This window comes from Oncorhynchus keta, unplaced genomic scaffold (genome assembly GCF_023373465.1).
Source record: "Oncorhynchus keta strain PuntledgeMale-10-30-2019 unplaced genomic scaffold, Oket_V2 Un_contig_17532_pilon_pilon, whole genome shotgun sequence".
Taxonomy (NCBI): domain Eukaryota; kingdom Metazoa; phylum Chordata; class Actinopteri; order Salmoniformes; family Salmonidae; genus Oncorhynchus; species Oncorhynchus keta.
Genome location: NW_026280472.1, coordinates 10,001 through 17,500, shown reverse-complemented (window position 1 = coordinate 17,500; position 7,500 = coordinate 10,001). Strand labels below are relative to the sequence as shown.

The 7,500-nt window shown below is 43.7% G+C and overlaps 1 long non-coding RNA gene across 1 annotated transcript; it reads right to left on the bottom strand.

The window, feature by feature from the left end:
• Positions 1–5,788: 5,788 nt before the first annotated feature.
• On the bottom strand, positions 5,789–7,263 carry LOC118380731 (uncharacterized). Its single transcript, XR_004824923.2, has 2 exons — positions 6,917–7,263; positions 5,789–6,287 (listed from the first exon to the last, which is right to left on the bottom strand). It is a non-coding gene; the product is annotated as an uncharacterized LOC118380731 (long non-coding RNA).
• Positions 7,264–7,500: the final 237 nt, after the last annotated feature.

Sequence of the window (7,500 nt, the reverse complement as noted above, 5' to 3'; positions counted from 1 at the left end):
GAGCTGGAACACATGATGATGCTGCTGTGGCTGGGAGGAGCTGGAACACATGATGATGCTGCTGTGGTTGGGAGGAGCTGGAACACATGATGATGCTGCTGTGGTTGGGAGGAGCTGGAACACATGATGATGCTGCTGTTGGGAGGAGCTGGAACACATGATGATGCTGCTGTGGCTGGGAGGAGCTGGAACACATGATGATGCTGCTGTGGCTGGGAGGAGCTGGAACACATGATGATGCTGCTGTGGTAAGGAGCTGGAACACATGATGATGCTGCTGTGGCTGCAGGAGCTGGAACACATGATGATGGTGCTGCTGGGAGGAGCTGGAACACATGATGATGCTGCTGTGGTTGGGAGGAGCTGGAACACATGATGATGCTGCTGTGGTTGGGAGGAGCTGGAACACATGATGATGCTGCTGTGGCTGGGAGGAGCTGGAACACATGATGATGCTGCTGTGGCTGGGAGGAGCTGGAACACATGATGATGCTGCTGTGGCTGGGAGGAGCTGGAACACATGATGATGCTGCTGTGGTTGGGAGGAGCTGGAACACATGATGATGCTGCTGTGGCTGGGAGGAGCTGGAACACATGATGATGCTGCTGTGGCTGGGAGGAGCTGGAACACATGATGATGCTGCTGTGGCTGGGAGGAGCTGGAACACATGATGATGCTGCTGTGGTTGGGAGGAGCTGGAACACATGATGATGCTGCTGTTGGGAGTAGCTGGAACACATGATGATGCTGCTGTGGCTGGGAGGAGCTGGAACACATGATGATGCTGCTGCTGGGAGGAGCTGGAACACACAGAGATGATGCTGTGTGGTACTGGGACAGTGGAGCTGGAACACATGATGATGCTGCTGTTTCAGCTGGACAGTGGACCTGAGGAGCTGGAACACATGATGCTGCTGCTGTGGTTGGGAGGAGCTGGAACACATGATGATGCTGCAGTGGCTGGGAGGAGCTGGAACACATGATGATGGTATTGCTCTCAACACACACACACACACCTTAATCCAAATATATTAAACTTAAAACCTCTACTTGCATGGTAACATTTTGATACACAATAGTGGAAAACATATTCAACTTGGATAAACAATTCACTTATTTATAGAGTTATCAACCCAATGGACCATAATGCCAGTTATCTTTCAGCACACCGGACATTGGTGTGGAGACAGGTGAAGCCTTTCAGTACCAAGGACAGAGAATCACAAGTCATAATGTAAAACAGGGTACCTTTCAGTACCAAGGACAGAGAATTACAAGTCATAATGTAAAACAGGGTACCTTTCAGTACCAAGGACAGAGAATTACAGTGTATAATGTAAAACAGGGTACCTTTCAGTACCAAGGACAGAGAATTACAAGTCACAATGTAAAACAGGGTACCTTTCAGTACCAAGGACAGAGAATTACAAGTCACAATGTAAAACAGGGTACCTTTCAGTACCAAGGACAGAGAATTACAGTGTATAATGTAAAACAGGGTACCTTTCAGTACCAAGGACAGAGAATTACAGTGTATAATGTAAAACAGGGTACCTTTCAGTACCAAGGACAGAGAATTACAAGTCATAATGTAAAACAGGGTACCTTTCAGTACCAAGGACAGAGAATTACAGTGTATAATGTAAAACAGGGTACCTTTCAGTACCAAGGACAGAGAATTACAGCGTATAATGTAAAACAGGGTACCTTTCAGTACCAAGGACAGAGAATTACAGTGTATAATGTATACCAGTAGTTGCCATCCTTTTTCGGCCACTGTACCACCGACTGAATGTTGCTCTGCCCAGAGTACCCCTGGAGTACCCCCTCTTGTGCATTTTACCAGTAGGCCTATGGTCTCGTGAGTCTTCTCAAGTACCCATCTGTGGAAAGGTCAAGTACCCCTGGTTGGGAACGACTGATGTAAACCCTGGTACCTTTCAGCACCATGGACAGTGGACCTGAAGTCACATACAGTAAAGTAACCCTGGTATCTTTCAGCACCATGGACAGTGGACCTGAAGTCACATAGAGTAAAGTAACCCTGGTATCTTTCAGCACCATGGACAGTGGACCTGAAGTCACATAGAGTAAAGTAACCCTGGTACCTTTCAGCACCATGGACAGTGGACCTGAAGTCACATAGAGTAAAGTAACCCTGGTACCTTTCAGCACCATGGACAGTGGACCTGAAGTCACATAGAGTAAAGTAACCCTGGTACCTTTCAGCACCATGGACAGTGGCATGAGGCACAGAAAACCATTCATTATAAGCAGAGAAAATGGCAGAAGACTAAAAATGACATGTGAGTTGCCTCAAAATGCCATTAATTTTTTCCATGCGGGACATTTCTCCCAACAAGCCTCTTAGATGAGTCCAACGTGTGATAGAGAGCAGTTGAAAGCAGAGACAGGCACGTCACCACCAGAAGGCTGCACGTGGGGGGGGGGGTATTGATGACGAGCACATGTGTCCAATACCCCGGATCAATAAGAGAAGCGCCTCGGGCCATCATACCGCTAAAGAGTGGCCTGGGAAAACCAATGACATATCTACGGGCCCGTCGCTAGACAGGCATATAGAATCTACAACAAGAACGCCTTCCAATGACCCTAGATTCTAATCCGCAGGGGTCTAGATTCTAATCCGTAGGGGTCTAGATTCTAATCCGTTGGGGTCTAGATTCTAATCCGCAGGGGTCTAGATGTCTAGATTCTAATCTGTTGGGGTCTAGATTCTAATCCGTTGGGGTCTAGATTCTAATTTGTTGGGGTCTAGATTCTAATCCGTTGGGTCTAGATCCGTTGGGGTCTAGATTCTAATCCGTTGGGGTCTAGATTCTAATCCGTTGGGGTCTAGATTCTAATCCGTTGGGGTCTAGATTCTAATCCGTAGGGGTCTAGATTCTAATTCTAATCTGTTGGGGTCTAGATTCTAATCCGTTGGGGTCTAGATTCTAATCCGTTGGGGTCTAGATTCTAATCCGTAGGGGTCTAGATTCTAATCCGTTGGGGTCTAGATTCTAATCCGCAGGGGTCTAGATTCTAATCCGCAGGGGTCTAGATTCTAATCCGTTGGGGTCTAGATTCTAATCCGCAGGGGTCTAGATTCTAATCCGTTGGGGTCTAGATTCTAATCTGTTGGGGTCTAGATCCTAATTCTAAAATGTTGGGGTCTAGATTCTAATCCGTTGGGGTCTAGATTATAACTCTTATAATCTAGTAAAACGAAAAGATTGTTTAAAAAAAATCTAGTCTAGTAAAACGAAAAACAAAAACACGGATTCCCATTAATAGGCTAAAGTATTGCACCCACCAAATAGCAATCGGTGCCGTTTTAACCTTAGCTTATATGTTATGTTTATTCAATGGTAATTGGAATATGTTTTATGTGACATGGGACCAAGGGAAGGTTGGAAGTGAAGGCGACACTGTTGTAGCGTGTGGAGTGTGTCAATCTGAATGACATTTCGAGGGGCCAAATGGAATCGAATCCCAGCTGATTCTGTTTTGGAGTGTGTGTGTGTGTGTGTGTGTGTGTGTGTGTGTGTGTGTGTGTGCGTGTGTGTGTGTGTGTGTGTGTGTGTGTGTGTGTGCGTGTGTGCGTGTGTGCGCGTGTGCGTGTGCGTGCGTGCGTGCGTGCGTGCGTGCGTGCGTGCGTGCGTGTGTGTGTGACCTGGATTTTTCTCTTCGTTTTCTCTAGAAGATTGTGTGTAGCCGTAGCCTATATCTCCGTCATTGAGATTCACACGTCTAGCTGGTCCACGGTTTCATATTCATAGTTCCTCAGCTGGTGTCATCGAGGGCTATATACTATACAGAACCTTCTGTCATCCTATCCTTCCCCGGCGTCGGCGTCGGCATCTCAGTAAACCGGGAGAGGTCAGAGCCTCCAGATCAAATATTTTTCTTCCTAAATGACGGATTTATTAGACAAATAAATTGTTCGTATGACGGTGAACCCCTGGGTGATTGAAATGTGCCGCTGTGTCAACAACGTCACCACGTCCATAGGAGCCCTGGACGGTGGTGGATTACCCAGGACAAATACAAGCGGGGGAAATGAATACAGATCTAGGGGACATACTTCTCAACCCCCCCCCCCCACCCCCACGCTTGACATCACTTCCTGGAGGGCCGTTTTATTTATTTTTATTTCACCTTTAATACAGTTGGGAAAGAGGTAGTTGATTGGGCTAAGTTATAGGTGGGCTGTGTACAGGTGCAGTCATCTGTGAGCTGCTCTGACAGTTGGTGCTTAAAGTTAGTGAGGGAGATAAGTGTTTCGATAATAAGTGGGGACGTACTTCTCAACCCCCCCCACACGCTTGACATCACTTCCTGGAGGCCCTCCTTCATGCTCATTGTTATAACCAATATAGAGACCTCGATGCGGGTGTTTCACTTCATTCTGCTGCACATGAGAGATACCAGACAATCATAATACTAATATCACATTCATTTTGGCCCTTTTAGCAGTAAATGTATTGCATGTATTTATGCCTATATGGGCATGTAGGCAACTTTTTAAAATGCCTTTTTTTTCTCCTGATCTTAAATAGCCTTTATATAAAAGAGCTTTATTCAAAGAGGAAACACGCCGTTTCTTGTCTCATCAAACTTGATGTGGGGAAAAAAAACGTGTTCACTAGTTGCCTACATTTCCAAATTGTTCTGGAGTCTGGATGCTGTTTTTGTATATTTATTTTCATTTTTTTAGTTTAGTAGCGAGAGCACTATAATTACCGTGATTATAATCCGTCTTAACTTGGGATCGTAAGCGCAGCTATAACGTTCTGCGTTGTTCCCACTCCCCATCGCTCACAGCTCCCTCTCAGCTATTGTACAAAGTCATGAGCTCGTAAATCTAAAGTGCCCCGCGCGGCGTTTCCATATATAAAGGACTGTGGCACCGTGGAATCATTATTTCGGATTGTCACGTGGTGTCAGAGGGGCCTCCTCCTCATCTCGTCTGTCAGGAATCCAATTTCACTTTATTTACATCCACGGGCTAGATTAATTACTCTCGCGATAGTATAGCCTAAAGGAGTTAATTTATGAGATCTATGGTAACTCAAGACACATTATATGGGGAGAGGTGCGGGGTGGATATTAGGGTGATTTTGTGTTTGACGAGAGGGGAGGAAGGGGGGGAGAGTGAAAAACATGCATTAGTACACAATTATGGTTCATATAGACTTTTTTTTTGTGATGTGCAGATTACTCAAATTATAACCCAATAAGTATTGAAATAAATCCATCATTTTGTAGGCTATATCGACAGTTATTATATGTTAATAGCTATTTTATTCTGAGTTAGTATAGCCCCCCTGAGACGCCTTTATCTACCGGCTTCCTATATTTCTCCAGTAGATGTAGGCTATTATTTTTCTGTTTCCTTGCTTGTTCTTTTTCTTTTTCCTTTTCTGTCGAGTATTTTGTCTTAACGCAAGGTCAAACCAACTACTAGGAAATTGAAGCATTTCTCCCCGGTTTATCCCCGGTGCAAGTAGAGGTAGAGCGAGCCTAGAACCTCTCGCTCCTTTCTTCACGTACATCATAATCACACCGTGACTGCCAACGACGGGGTTTTGAGTTCTCTAAAAACCACTCAACACCTCGACAGACAGACAGACTTTTAACGGTTACAAAAGCAATATTTGGTTTCAGTCGATCATAGAAAATAATATACTGTGATTCCTACCAATTTAGTACAATGCGTCCCCTCAAAAACAAAGGAGGGAAAAGCTAAATAATGAGAAGAAAAAAAAACATGACGCTTTTAAATCCATGTCTGATTTTTTATTTGGCATTTGTGTCGCCATTACTGGTGCGATAGTAGTTATTACTGGTTTAACTGGAATGGATATTGTTTAATGAGTTGTTGTTTTCTAAGATGAAACATCTTCTTGATTAATAGATATACACGTGGCCAACCTGGTTGACATATGGTGCTGTGGCAGCTGAGGCCGGTAGTAACCGGGCCAGTACCTTCCGGCATCCCCTACGGTCATTAACATATTAGGAGCTTTAGTTCCGTCAGACACCGGGACTTCATCTCGAGCCTCTGCCTGTCCGGTCGGTCGGTCTGAGGAGAGCAGAGCAACAACAAAAAAAGACAGCCCCCCCCTCGAGCTGTTTGATATAAAGCCTTTCAATAATGCATTACTCTTCAATCTGCAAGGGAGCTGTTCACCAGGCTGAATTATTGCAGTTGCGTGAGGTGCAGGCTGCATGGCGCGGTGTTCTGCCCGAGTGGAGTGGCGCGAGCTGTAGAGACGGGCTTCTATATGAACAAGAAATAATACAAGATAATAAGCGTTTTTACTTTACAAGGATTCCAACAAAATTGTAAAGAGAAACGGGTAAATAAGACATTTGCCATCTTCAGCCTTTATACTGACTTGGTCGAAAAGCAAAAAAAAACGAATTTCTTCATAACAAAAAACAAATAGTGCAAAATTATAGGTTAAACTCACTAGTTCAAATGACTAGCCAACTACAAGACAGAAACATAACCCATAATATTCCAAATTACAATGGTGAAACTTTAAATAAATTAACACAACTTATTTATTTTTTGTTTTGTTATTATAAAAGTTTTACAACATGCACTGTTTTTAATATAAAACAACACGCTAAACAGAGATTGTGGTTCTTCAGTTTGTTTGCGTCACTACGACGCGTACTTTCAGAATGGAACTGCGACCCAGTGTAGTACTGGGTTATACACTCGACAAACTATTTACAGTTTCTTTCCTTTTACTTGGTGTTGTTTAAAACAACATTGAATTACATCGATAAAAAAAAATATACAAAAAAATAATTTGACTTTTTATATCAAGTAAATTAGTACAACTCTAAATTCGTTTCGCCATTGCACTCAATATAAAGAGGCATCCTTTTTTTACTCACGTTACAGTGTTCCTTCTCTCCTCTCTTAGCCAAAAGCCAAACAAAAGTAATAAACGCGTTTTTCTAGTCTACAGCCGAGACTAGTGCTTTCATCTGATGGCTTCCCGAAACCCCACTAGCTGTCTGACGGCTCCCCGAAACCCCACCAGCTGTCGGAAAATATTGCATTTTATATCAGCAAACCGCGATTAATATTGCATCACCTGCATTTAGAATTTCGTTTTTCTAAACGCAGTGGGGAAGGAGAGCCTTCAAACTATATCCTCCAATATCTTGTGGCAGAAATATTCGAGGAGAGAACAAGGTCAAGTCTTTGGTCAATGTGAATAAACACAAGCATCAGTTTAAATGGGGTTATTATTATTTTTTCATTCGCTTTTTTTTTATGTCAGTCAGATGGAGCCGCCGTACTTACTAACGTTCTTTTGGAATGATTCTGACACTGCTTGGAGACGGGTGCGAGGTCTCTGGCTTCATTACGTGTTTATTGTCACTTCTTCTTCTTCACTGTGGTTAGAAAATAAGGCATCTCGTTGATCTGCGAGGAGATCTCTGGCTCAACAATGTTGCTGTAGAAACGTAAT